This window comes from Moschus berezovskii, chromosome 15, assembly GCF_049115385.1.
Source record: "Moschus berezovskii isolate FMDL1 chromosome 15, NW_MosBer_1.0, whole genome shotgun sequence".
NCBI classification, from domain to species: Eukaryota; Metazoa; Chordata; class Mammalia; order Artiodactyla; family Moschidae; genus Moschus; species Moschus berezovskii.
Genome location: NC_142474.1, coordinates 87,654,335 through 87,669,238, shown reverse-complemented (window position 1 = coordinate 87,669,238; position 14,904 = coordinate 87,654,335).

Here is a 14,904-nt window from a genome sequence, read left to right as displayed (position 1 = left end):
ACCTTCAGACATTCCTTCAATGCCCTTTATTTTTTGACTTATATGTCTCCCTTCAACACTCCTGCCTCTTCCATCCCTGTATGAACACTTTTCATCCCACTTCAGCACTTCAGAGTCCTCTAGTCACTTCATCTCTAGACCACCCTCTTCCTATTGGGGGTTCTTCAGGGGCTTAAGGAACTGAAGAGCAAGCACTTAACATGAATAAAGGTAACTAAGAACATGTTGTATGTTTTTTCTACTCCAATGAGCTTTAGAGACCCCAATATTTGGTGAATCCTCAGTCTGTTGCCCCAAGGTCAAAACACCGTCTCCAGAAGATTACACATCAGAGAAAAGAAAGTATTAATTGTCTCCTCCACTAATATTGTTGGGGACACTTGAACTCTCACATTCAATAGGGAAACTCAACTTGCCCATCTACCAGCAATACATTCCTGATTAAAAAAAGAAAGAAAAAAAATGTAAGGTGCCAAAAGGCAAGAGTCACAAGACCACTGCACCAGGGTCTTTTGACTGAATCACTTCCCCACTGGTTCCTCATTGACAGTTATCATCAGGTAGGTCCCACTGTGTAGCTGACCAATAGCTGAAAAGGAGACGTACAAGTAGGTACCTCATTGATAGTTGGTTGCTTATGGGCAGGGCCCAGGGATGCACTGTCCAATTGCTGAGCAAGACCTGTTGCTTAGTAACAGGATGTGGAGTAATAAGGCACAGCAATGGCTACCTGCTAAGGGCTGTGCTCATGCTTCTCTGCTACCTAAAGGATACTTTGGGTCCAGTTTGCTGGAATCTTTTTGATTGACTCCTTTCAAACCTCAGATTTTTATTTCACATGCTTGTTTAAATTTTGTACATCATTCTTTTTATGTATTCCCAGGTATGTCTGTCAACAGTGCTTATCACTATGCCACTCCAAAAGCTACAACTTGATCCCATGTGAAGCTTATAGTATAGTTAATATTTCAAACCCAACGAGAATGTGAAGGCCAGCCCACCTTGAGAACTATTTTGACAAACCTTAACATCACAGTTGTTCTTATTCTTTTCACAGTATAACAGAGCAGGATGATGTAAATTCAAAAAGTATAGAAATGAAATTAGAGGACATCAATAAGTATGTCGATAGAAATATATATACTGCCAATATTTTGTCTTTTTTGTTCTACCTAAATGTTTATAACGTATATATTATATGTGTTATGTAATGCTAGAATATAGAATACAGATATATTTGGATGAGCATATATACATCAGTGAATTTTTTTAATTTATAGAAATTGAATCAAACTATATGCACTACTATAGACTTCCTTTTCTGTACAATATGCTGGAAGAATTTTTCTATCTCAACGAACATGTATCTGCCATTATTTCTAAGGTTACTATAGTGTTCAAATATTTTCTTATCCCATACTCCATGCGACTGCTTTGAAGAGAGGAACCATGTGTGCTTTGTTCACTGGTTGCTTCCATTTCTTTTCTATTGTAAATAAGGCTGTAATACACATTGGAATTCATGTATCTTTTCAAATTAGTGTTCATTTTCCTCTGATATATACCTCAGAGTGGAATTGCTGGGTCAATTGGTAGCTCTTTTTCTAGTTTTTTGAGAAACTTTCATGATGTTTTCCATAGCGACTGCACAAATTTACATTTACCACATCTATGTCAACATTTGTTATTTTCAGAGTTTTTGATTTGATGATAGACATTCCGATGAGTGTGAGGTGATATCTCCTTGTGATTTTGGATTTAATTTCTCTGACAGTTAGTGATGTTCAGCATTTTTTCATGTGGCATCTGTATATCTTCTTTGGAGAAAATCAGATCTTCCAATTTTTTTTTGTTTGTTTATTTTTTAATATCGAGTTGAATAATCTGTTTAGATAGTTTGCATATTAACCACTTTTAGTCATATAATTTGCAAATACTTACTCCCATTCAGTAGGTTGTCTTTTCATTTTGTCAGTGTTTTCATTTGCTGTGCAAAAGTTTTTAAGTTTAATTAGATCTCATTTGTTTCCTTTTCTTCCTTTGCCTTAAGAGACAGGTGAAAGAAATGTTGCTATGATTTACGTTAAAGAGTGTTCTGCCTACATTTTCTTCTAGGGGTTTTATAGTTTCCAGTCTTTCATTTAAGGTTTTAATTCACCTTGATTTCATTTGTTTAATCATTTTTTGTAAGCTGAAACTCCAATACTTTAGCTACCTCATGGGATGTGTTGACTCATTGGAAAAGACTCTGATGCTGGCAGGGATTTGGGACAGGAGGAGAAGGGGACGACAGAGAATTAGATGGCTGGATGGCATCACCGACTCGATGGACATGAGTTTGAGTGAACTCCTAGAGTTGGTGTTGGACAGGGAGGCCTGGCGTGCTGTGATTCATGGGGTCGCAAGAGTTGGACACGACTGATCAATTGAACTGTACTGTACTGTACTGTACTGATAGCTTTCTGTATATAGTATCATGTCAACTGAAAGTATTGACAGTTTTACTTCTTCCTTCCAATTTGGATGACTTTTATTTTTTTTCTTTGCATGATTGCTGTGCCTAGTACTTCTAGTGTTTTAGAAGTGGCAAGAGTGGGCATCTGTGTCTTGTTCCTGATTTAGAGGGATAGCTTTCAGCTTTTTGCCACTGAATATGATATCATCTCTGTTTTTTATAAAGCCCCTTTATTATGTTCAGACGACCACATGGACTATACAGTCCATGGAATTCTCTAGGCCAGAGTACTGGAGTGGGCACATTGCAACTTCCACTTTCACTTTCATTATGTTTAGATATTTTCCCTCCATATCAAATATGGTAAGAGTTTTTAAATGAATGAATATTGAATTTTGCAATGCTTTTAAAGCATCTGTTGAGAAGAGCGTGTGATTTTTGTTTCTATCTTTCCTAATGTGGTGTACCACAGTGACTAATTTGCAGATATTGAACCATCCTAATACCCCTGGAATAAGTCCAGCTTGATCATGGTATATGATGGTTTCATTTTGATATTGATTTTGGTTCTCTTATATTTTGTTAAGAATATTCACATCTATATTCAACAGAAACATTGGCATTGAGTTTTCTTTTTTAGTGTTGTCTCTGTCTGGTTTTGGTATTAGGAACATAATAGCCTCATAAAAAATTTGGGAGTACTCCATTTTCTCAATTTTTGAAATAGTTTGAGAATATTGGGTATAAGTTCTTCTGTATATGTTTGTAAACATTCTACTGTGAAGCTGTGGGATCCTGAATTTTATTTTACTAAGAGATTTTTTTTTTATAAATTCAATTTCACTACTAGTTTTTCATCTATTCAGATTATACATTTCTTCCTGATTCAGTTTTGTAAGCTTTATGGTCATAGAGATTTGTTAGTTTCTTCTAGGGTGTCCAGTTTTTTTGGCATATAACTATTGGTAGTATCCTCTTATGATTTTTCCCTATTGCTGTGATTTTGGCTGTAATGTCTCCTATGCATTTGTTTATTCGAGTCATCTATCTTTTATTTTTAATGAACCTGCCTAAAGACTTAATTTTTTTGTTTATCTTTATAAAAAAAATATCTTTTCACGTAACTGTTTTTTTTTTTTTTTTTTTTACTCTAGGAAAGGGGAAGTCTCAATTTTATTAATGTTCTCTCTGATCTTTATTATTGCCTTCATTCTGAGGATTTGGGGCTTTTTTATTCTTCTTTTTCTACTTCATTTATATAATACGTTTGGGTTTTTTTCTGTTTCTCCCCCGCCATTGAGGGTAGCATCTGTCACTATACAATTTCCCCTAGAACTCCTTTTGCTAAATCCAATAGATTTTGGAAAGTTGGTGTTTTTATTAGTCTCAAAGTATTTTCTGATTCCCTTTTGGACTTCTTCATTAGCTCCTTGGTATTTAGTAGCTTGTTGTTTCGTCTCCATATGTTTGTGTTTGTCCCATATTAACCTCCCGTAATTGATTTCTTGTTTTGTACCATTGTGGTCAGAAAAAGTGCTTGAGATAATTTCTGTCTTCTTAAATGTGTTAAGACTTGTTTTTTGACCCAGCATTTGATCATCCCTGAAAAAATATCCTGTGCGCACTTGAAGGTGTGTATTCTTCTATTTTGGGATAGACTATGTCAGGTGGCTCAGAGGTAGAGAATCTACCTGCAACATAGAAGATACAGAATTGATCCCTGTGTCAGCAGGATCCCCTGGAAAAGTAAATGCAATAAACTCCATTGTTCTTGCCTGTGAAATCCCATGGACAGAGGAACCTGGAGGGCAACAGCCCATGGGGTTTCAAAATAGTCAGACAACTTAATAACTGAAAAACAACAACAAATGCTGTAGGTATCTTTTAAGTTCAACGACTCTAATCTGTAATTTAAGACTACAGATTTCTTATTGCTTTTCTATCAGGATGCTCTTACCATGATGTAATAGGTTATTTAATGTAGTTATCGTTTAATTTGCCTTCCACTTGTCTTTTAATTTTCATACTAGATTATCTACTTGTTTGATACACAGTCTTTCCTACGTGTTTGTTTGTACTAGTGGGAGTTTTTCCCTTCTCTGTAGATTTTTACTTCTTTTTCCACCTAGAGAAGTCTCTTTAATATTTCCTTCCAAGTTGGTTAGTATGGTTAAGCTCTTAGTTGTTGCTTCTCTGAGAAGTTCTTCACTCCAATTGTGGATGATAACTTTGCTGGGTAGAGTATTATCGGCTCCAAGTTTTTCCCTATCAGCACGTTAAATATATATTTTTGACCCCTTTCTCTCTCTCTTTTCCATCCACTCTCCCATAAAGTGGATGTTAGTATACTTGATGTTCTCTAGAAGTCTCTTAAACTGTTCTCCTTTTTAACTTGCTTTTTGTTTTGTTTTTCCTATGGGCAATTTCCATAATTTTACGTTCCAGATTCATTTTTTTTTATTGTGTATTGGCAACTCTCTATCTGGTGAGAGGTAGGGCTAGAGATAGAGGAGCCAGAACCAGTACCAGGTAGAGGCCAGACTTCTCCTGTGCTCAGTAGCCAACCCTGCCTTTTGGGGAGTTAGGTTGAGTATCCAGTTGATGGTACAGAAGCCCTGAATTTCAGGTCCATGCTGATTCCATTTCATGTAAGTGTGTGCTATATCCCCATCCAGCATTGGAAATTTTTCTCAAAATAAAGAAGTGCTGGACCAAGTAGGGGTGCCCAATATGGGCATGGGTGCATATTAAGACAGTACCCACACACCAGTCAGAGTTCCAGATGCTTCCAATGTGCCACCTCCATAAGCACTGGTAATGGCTGCTCTCAAATATTCAGATGTAGGCCAGATCTGAGTTGGTTCCACCTCTGGCACCTGTACATTCTTCTCAGCCATGGAAGTCTTTGCCATCGTTGTGGGAAGGGATGATCTATGAAATAAGAGGCGCTGGAGTACACATTCAGAGTGGGTTAGGTCATGACCTGGCTTTGTTATGGGGAAACAGCAAGCATCCTGTGAAATTTCAACATATTTCCTCTGCCTTGCTTTGTGAGTAAGCAAACTTGTGTTGGCCTCCGCAAACTCTTCACATAGAGATAAATAAATGAAGGCCCACCAACCCAAACAAAAGAGGAAGAGACAGGGAATCTACCTGATGAATAATTCCGAATAATGACAATGAAAATGATCCAAAATCTTGAGAACAAAATGGAGTTACAGATAAATAGCCTGGAGACAAGGATCAAAAAGATGCAAGAAAGGTTTAACAAGCACCTAGAAGAAATAAAAAAGAGTCAATACATAAGGAATAATGCAATAAATGAGATCCAAAACACTCTGTGGAGGGAACCAACAGTAGAATAACAAAGGCAGAAATAAGATAAGTGAGATAGAATATAGAATGGTAGAATAAATGAAAGGGAGTGGAAAAAAGAAAAACTAATTCAACGAATGAGGACAATCTCAGAGACCTCTGAGGCAATGTTAAACGCCCCACCTTTCGAATCATAGGAGTCCCAGAGGGAAAGACAAAAAGAAAGACCATGGGAAAATACTTGAGAAGATGATAGTTGAAAAGTTCCCTAAAATGCGGAAGGAAATACTCATCCAAGTGCAAGAAACCAATAGAGTCCCAAACAGGAAGAAACCAAGGCAAAACTCCCCAGGTAACATATTAATAAAATTAAGAAACATCAAAGACAAAGAACAAATATTAATAGCAGCCAGGGAAAAACAGCAAATAACACAGAAGGGGATTCCTAAAAGGATAACAGCTGATCTATCAATAGAAACTCTTCACGTCAGGAGGGAATTGCAGGGCATACTTACAGTGATGAATGAAAATAGCCTACAGCCAAGATTTCTGTACCCAGCAAGGATCTAATTCACATATGAAGGAGAAATCAAAAGCTTTACACACAAGCAAAGGCTGAGCGAATTCAAAATCACCAAACCAGTTCTCAAACAAATGCTAAGGACCTTCTCTAGACAGGAAGCATAGAAAGGGGGTATAAACCCGAACCCAAAACAATAAAATAAATGGCAACGGGGACATACTTATCAATAATGACCTTAAATGTAAATGGGTTGAATGTCCCAACCAAAAGACAAAGCCTGGCTGAATGGATAGAAAAACAAGACCCTTCTATATGTTGTCTACAAGAGACCCACCTCGAAACGAGGGACACATACAGACTGAATTGGAAGGGCTGGAAAAACCTATTTCATGCAAATAGAGACCAAAAGTAAGCAGGAGTAGCAATACTCTTATCAGATAAGATAGACTTTAGGACAAAGGCTGTGAAAAGAGACAAAGAAGGACAAGACATGATGATCAAAGTATCAATCCAAAAAGAAGATATAATGATTATAAATATATATGCACCCAGCACAGGAGCACCGCAATATGTAAGACAAATGTTAATAATTATGAAAGGGGAAATTAACAATAACACAATATGAGTGGGAGGCTTTATACCCCATTCACACCTATGGATAGATCGACTAAAAAGAAAATTAACAAGGAAACACAAACGTTTTCAATCCCTGGTCAGGGATCTAAGATCCCACAAAATACATGGTGCCCCCCACCCCAGGAAATTATCTGTTTGTTTTGATCCTGTTTGTTATATGCACCGGGATTGGGCCAACTTCACTGCCCTGCCCTTGGGAACACGCTGCTCCCACCAATTTCTTAGGATAACAGTGGCCTAATTGATATTTGTTCTGTTCCCTCCAAACATTATTTTAATCATTCGGAGTGCTAGCTGTGGGTTTTAATTGAATCAGCATTTTGTGCCTCCTGAGCACCTTTAGCTGACAGCAAAGGTGAGAGATGCATCAAATACCTTTATGACGTGGGTGGCCAGGAGGTGATTTCTGCCTGCTTTTCTCAGGGGAAGTATGACATTCTCCATCCCCATGTTGAACCCTCTTCCCATCTGGGTTCTGGGAATCTAGACCCTAATATCATTCCACAGCCCCAAAAAAGGCAGTAATACCACACCACTAATCCTTGCCGCTGAGATCAATTGTAAAGCAGGGTTATCCATCTTCAGTGCAGATTCCTGACCCAGTCCAGACTCTCTGGTTAACTGGGGGCTTGAGGGTCTGTTCCCCAATCTCCCGGTACTCCACACCCCTCCCAACTCAGGTGCCCACCTTTTCTCTCCCTCCCCTCTCCTCCCATCAGAGAATTCTCACACACACACACAATTATCATCTTTTCACCATTTGACATTTATTTTAATGGCTGCCATAACTTTACTATGTTTGTCTGAGAGTTAGTCTTTTCCTGGTTGGCCATTTGTAAGAAAGCAGACCTCTGAAGAAACAACTCTAAACTGTCTGACCTTTGGTATTCAGTTACTGGCTGCCCAGGTTGTACTGCTCCTGGGTCTCTCAATCTGGGGGGGATGAGCTTATCTTCACTTTCGATTCTGCTTCCTTCTTGGATTATGCCTCATATTTTTGTACATTTTTTAGCGTTGATTCTGTGTCTTACGTGCACAGGAACAGAAAAACTTGTTTGGTTTTCTTGTTTTCTTCTCCTTCTTCAACTCAGTGGCATATGATCCGATTTTCTTTCTCAAAGTCCCTTTAGAGGTCTTCTGACCCTCATGGTCATATTCCGTGACTGGAAAGAAAAGAGAATGGTATTAGTTTTGAGGAAAGCATATAACAGCTGAATTGGAAGGGAGATTTCATGAAAAAGAGATGTGGGCTGAGGAGGGCTTTTGTACAAGGCAAGGGCAGTGTACAAGTCTTGGGCAGCAAAGTCAATGCAGAACATGGGGAGCTAGATCGAGTCGTCTTTCCTCACACTGCCTCATTATTTCCGTTGACAACGGGTCATCGTTCTTCCTTTCATCCTTGAAGCAAACTGTGTTGCAACACTTCTTGGCTCCTGTGGCTTCCAGGTTCCCTTAGTCATGATGATCCCACGAGGTGGCCTAACCCAGAATCTCTGCCTCTGACCCCCGTATATATACATTCTCAGGACAATGAGGAGCCACACCCTTTAATCTGACTGGTCAGCTAGGCTCTCCACCAGGCAATGTTGGCCGTGGGATCTTAGATTTAACAGTGTACCACTTTGCCCATCAACATGGGCTAGTGGAGGCTGAGTGAAGGCATGATACAACTTATACACTGCTGACACCTCTGTGTGTCTGATTCTGATGAGTGGTGATTCAGGGCATGGTGTTTCTGCTCATGACCTTCAGACTTTCCTTCAGTGTCTTTTATTCTTTGACTTATATGTCTCCCTTCAACACTCTTGCCTCTTCCATCCCGTATGAACACTTTTCATCCCATTTCAGCACTTTAGAATCCTCTAGTCACTTCATCTCTAGACCACCCTCTTCCTATTGGGGATCTTGGAGGGGCTTAAGGAAATTAAGAGCAAGCACTTAACATGGAAAAAGTAATTAGAGGTTAAAGTGTCTGCCTCCAATGAGGGAGACCCGGGTTCGATCCCTGGGTCGGGAAGATTCCCCTGGAGAAGGAAATGGTAACCCACTCCAGTATTCTTGCCTGGAGAATCCCATGGACGGAGAAGCCTGGTAGGCTACAGTCCACGGGGTCCCAAAGAGTCGGACACGACTGAGCGACTGAACAGAACAGAACAGAACTTAACATGGAAAAAGTAATTAAGAACTTGTTGTATGTTTTTTCTACTCCAATGAGCTTTAGAGACCCCAAGATTTGGTGAATCCTCAGTCTGTAGCCCCAGGGTCAATACATCATATCCATAAGACTACACATCAGAGCAAAGAAAGTGTTCAATGTCTCCTCCACTAATATTGCTGGGGACACTTCAAATCTCATATTGAGTAGGGAAACTCAACTTGCCCCATTTACAGAAAATACTTTTCTGATTAAAATAAAAGAAAAAAAAGTAAGGTGCCCAAAGGCAAGAATCATATGACCACTGCACCAAGGACTCAGGACTGAATCACTTCCCCAATGGTCCCTCATTGACAGTTATCATCACATAGGGCCCACTCTGTAGCTGGTCAATAGCTGAGCAGGAGATGTACCAGTAGGTACCTCACTGATAGTTGGTTGCTTATGGGCGGGGCCGAAGGATGCACTGTCCTATTTCTGAGCAAGACTTGTTGCTTATTAACAGGATGTGGAATAGTAAGGCACAGCAATGGCTACCTGCTAAGGGCTGTTCTCATGCTTCTCTGTTACATAAGGATTCTTTGGGTCCAATGTGCTGGAATAATTTTGATTGATTCCTTTCCAACCTCAGATTTTGATTTCACCTGCTTGTTTAAATTTTGTACATCATTCTTTTCATTGTATTCCCAGGCATGCCTGTCAGCAGTGCTTATCTATATACCCTTCCAACAGCTGCCACTTGATCCCATGTGCCGCATATACTGTAGCTAATATTTCAAAACCAACAAGAATGTGAAGGGCAGCCCACCTTGAGAACTACTTTGACAAACCTTAAAATCAAAGTGATTTTTTTCTATTCACAGTATAACAGAGCAGGATGATGGAAATTCAAAAAGTATAAAAATTAAATTAGAGGACACCAAAAGTATGTTAATAGAAATATATACTGTTAATATTTTGTCTTTGTTTTTCTACCTAAATGTTTATAACATATATATTATATGTGTTATATAATCTAGAACATATTTTACACATATATTTGGATGAGCATATATACATCAGTGAATTTTTTTAATTTATAGAAATTGAATCAAACTATATGGACTATTGTAGACTTCCTTTTCTATACAATATGCTGGAAGAATTTTTCCATCTCAACGAACATGTATCTGCCACTATTTCTAAGGATTACTATAGTGTTCAAATGCTTGCTTACCCCATACTCCATGTGATTGCTTTGAAGAGAGAAACGATATGTGCTTTCTTCACTGGTTGCTTCCATATCTTTTCTATGGTAAATAAGGCTGTAATACATATTGGAATTCATGTATCTTTTCTTTTTTATTTCATTTTTTAAAAATAATTAATTTATTTTATTTGGAGTCTAATTAATTTACAATATTGTAGTGGATTTTGCCAAATTTTGACATGAATCAGCCATAGACACCATAATTTGAACGGACTTGAAGAAGATGGTTCAGTTCAATTCAGTTCAGTTCAGTCGCTCAGTCGTGACCGACTCTTTGTGACCCCATGAATCACAGCAGGCCAGGCCTACCTGTCCATCACCAACTCCCGGAGTTTACTCAAACTCATGTCCATCGAGTCGGTGATGCCATCCAGCCATCTCATTCTCTGTCGTCCCCTTCTCCTCCCGCCCCCAATCCTTCCCAGCATCAGAGTCTTTTCCAGTGAGTCAACGCTTCGCATGAGGTGGCCAAATTATTGGAGTTTCAACTTTAGCATCAGTCCGGATGTTTTAGAAAAAGAGAAATCTTTCTTCCCCATTTTGAGATCTATAGGATGTTAGGAAAATACCGTTCAATATGTTTTACTCTAGAGAGGATTATAATAGTGACTTTTTAATGATATACCAGTTCTCTGCTTTTAATAAAAATAATGATCAATCTTTTTCAGTAATTCTATGAATGTATTATTGAAGAATGTAGGCTACATTTAGGTTGCCTATTCCAAAAATGAAATGATGCTTGAGAGAAAATTTACAAAAGCTAAATTATTTCCCTCAAGTATTTAGCTCTGATGAGGTGAATATTTCCTGAACACTGTTTGGTAGACTTCCAGTCAGAAATAACTGGCATCTGAAAAGGCTTAGATTTGGAAAAGAGCCAGTTCTTTCTCCTTCTTCTCCCTAAATAATATAGATTTCTGAGTACTGTAAAGCAAAATTTTCTAAATGTTTCAGGTTTGGGATTAAAGCAAAATATATTTCTATTTGCACAGTTCAAAAATTCTAACAATATCACTTTCTTTAATGATTTTGAAATTTTTTGACCTTTGGGTCATTTAATTTCCAGTGATGGGTAAAGTGAGGTAAGGAAAATCCAGAGTGATTGATCATCAAGTTAGTCACTCTCAGTAAAATTTTCAATATGAAGGTAAAAATTGCATATCATTGATTTAATTTGCATCTCTTTCATTACAAGTGAGTTAAGGCACTTATTTTTTTCATTGCTTAAAAGCTAATTAATTCATTCTTAAGGTACCCAATCATTAGTAGACCTTGTCTTTTGATAAAATAGATAACAATTTCCAATAGAGTAGACAAAATATGTTCTGTTCCCTCTCTTTATTAATTTGTGTTTTAATGATATATTGCACTGCGATGAGTAGATTACAGGTCCCAGCCATAAAACAAAACACAACAAAAAAAGTTAACCTTCACCTTAAACGTGAATCACTTTTTAGCTATTTCTGCTGTAACTGTTTTATTTTCTATTTTCAGTCACAAAAGGTTTCTAAACTGTCAGATGTTTTAAGTATATATTCTTACCCTTAAAAGATAGATATCAGTGTTTAACTTGCTTATCAATTGTAAATTTACACAAGTTAGCTCATTGAATTGCCTCCATGTATATTCACTTTGAATATTGCATTTCTATCAGGATGCTCTTTCCATTGATCTAATATAGTGTTTAGCTCATATATGAAAGGTCTAGTGGTTTTCCCTACTTTCTTTAATTTAAGTCTGAATTTGACAATAAGGAGTTCATGATCTGAGCCACAGTCAGCTCCTGGTCTTGTTTTTGCTAACTGTATAGAGCTTCTCCATCTTTGGCTGCAAAAAATATAATCAATTTGATTTCGGTGCTGACCATCTGGTGATGTCCATGTGTAGAGTCTTCTCTTGTGTTGGTGAAATAGGGTGTTTGCTATGACCAGTGTGTTCTCTTGGCAAAACTCTATTAGCCTTTGCCCTGCTTCATTCCGTGCTCCAAGGCCAAATTTGCCTGTTACTCCAGGTGTTTCTTGACTTCCTACTTTTGCATTCAAGTCCCCTATAATGAAAAGGACATCTTTTTTGGGTGCTAGTTCTAAAAGGTCTTGTAGGTCTTCATAGAACCGTTCAACTTTGGCTTCTTCAGCGTTACTGGCTGGGGCATAGGATCGGATTACTCTAATATTGAATGATTTGCCTTGGAAACGAACAGAAATCATTCTGTACTTTTTGAGATTGCATCCAAGTATTGCATTTCGTACTCTTTTGTTGACCATGATGGCTATTCCATTTCTTCTAAGGGATTCCTGACCACAGTAGTAGATATAATGGTCATCTGAGTTAAATTCACCCATTCCAGTCCATTTTAGTTTGCTGATTCCTTGAATGTCGACGTTCACTTTTGTCATCTCCTGTTTGACCACTTGCAATTTGTCTTGATTCATGGACCTAACATTCCAGGTTCCTATGCAATATTTCTCTTTACAGCATTGGACCTTACTTCTATCACCATTCACATTCACATCTTGGTATTTGTTTCGCTTTGGCTCCATTCCTTCATACTTTCTGGAGTTATTTCTCCACTGATCTCCAGTAGCATAATGGGCACCTACCGACCTGAGGAATTCCTCATTCATTATCCTATCATTTTGCCTTTTGTTACTGTTTATGCGGTTCTCAAGGCAAGTATACTGAAGTGGTTTGCCATTCCCTTCTACAGATAGAGTGCCTGATGAACTCTGGACGGAGGTTTGTGACATTGTACAGGAGACAGGAACCAAGACCATCCCCAAGGAAAAGAAATGCAAAAAAGCAAAACGGCTGTCTGAGGAGGCCTTACAAATAGCTGAGAAAAGAAGAGAAGTAAAAAGCAAAGGAGAAAAGGAAAGAAATAAGCATCTGAATGCAGAGTTCCAAAGAATAGCAAGGAGAGATAAGAAAGCCTTCCTCATTGATCAATGCAAAGAAATAGAGGAAAACAACAGAATAGGAAAAGCAAGTGATATTTTCAAGAAAATTAAAGAAATCAAGGGAATATTTCATGCAAAGATGAGCTCGATAAAGGATAGAAATTGTATGGACCTAAAAAAGCAGAAGATATTAAAAAGAGGTGGCAAGAATACACAGAACAACTGTACAAGAAAAGATCTTCACGATGAAGATAATCACGATGGCGTGATCACTCACCTGGAACCAGACATCTTGGAAAGTGAAGACAAGTGGGCCTTAGAGAGCATCACTATGAAGAAAGCTAGTGGAGGTGATGGAATTCCATTTGAGCTATTTCAAATCCTGAAAGATGATGCTGTGAATGTGCTGCACTCAATATGCCAGCAAATTTGGAAAACTCAGCAATGGCCACAGGACTGGAAAAATTCAGTCTTCATTCCAATCCCAAAGAAAGGCAATGCCAAAGAATGCTCAAACTACTGCACAATTACACTCATCTCACACGCTAGTAAAGTCATGCTCAAAATTCTCCAAGCCAGGCTTCAGCAATATGTGTACCGTGAACTTCCAGATTTTCAAGCAGGTTTTAAAAAAGGCAGAGGAACCAGAGATCAAATTGCCAACATCTGCTGGATCACGGAGAAACCAAGAGGGTTCCAGAAAAACATCTATTTCTGCTTCATTGACTATGCCCAAGCTTTGACTGTGTGGATCACAATAAACTGAGGAACATTCTGAAAGAGATGGGAATACCAGATCACCTGACCTGCCTCTTGAGAAACCTGTATGCAGGTCAGGAAGCAACAGTCAGAACTGTACATGGAACAACAGACTGGTTCCAAATAGGAAAAGGAGTACGTCAAGGTTGTATATTGTCACCCTGCTTATTTAACTTATATGCAGAGTACATATGAGGAACGCTGGGCTGGAAGAAGCACCAGCTGGAATTAAGATTGCCAAGAGAAATATCAATAACCTCAGATATGCAGATGACACAAACCTTATGGCAGAAAGTGAACAAGAACTAAAAAGCCTCTTGATGAAAGTGAAAGAGGAGAGTGAAAAGTTTGGCTTGAAGCTCAACATTCAGAAAACAAAGATCATGGCATCTGGCCCCATCACTTCATGGGAAATAGATGGGGAAACAGCAGAAACAGTGTCAGACTTTATTTTTTGGGGCTCCAAAATCACTGCAGATGCTGATTGCAGCCAGGAAATTAAAAGACACTTACTCCTTGGAAGGAAAGTTGTGACCAACCTAGGTAGCATATTAAAAAGCAGAGACATTACTTTGCCAATCAAGGTCCGTCTAGTCAAGGCTATGGTTTTTCCCGTGGTCATGTATGGATGTGAGAGTTGGACTGTGAAGAAAGCTGATCGCTGAAGAATTGATGCTTTTGAACTGTGGTGCTGGAGAAGACTCTTGACAGTCCCTTGGACTGCAAGGAGATCCAACCAGTCCATTCTAAAGGAGATCAATCTTGGGTGTTCATTGGAAGGATTGATGAAAAAGCTGAAATTCCAATACTTTGGCCACCTCATGCGACGAATTGACTCACTGCTAAAGAGTCTCATGCTAGCAGGGATTGGGGGTGGGAGGAGACGGGGACGACAGAGAATGAGATGGCTGGATG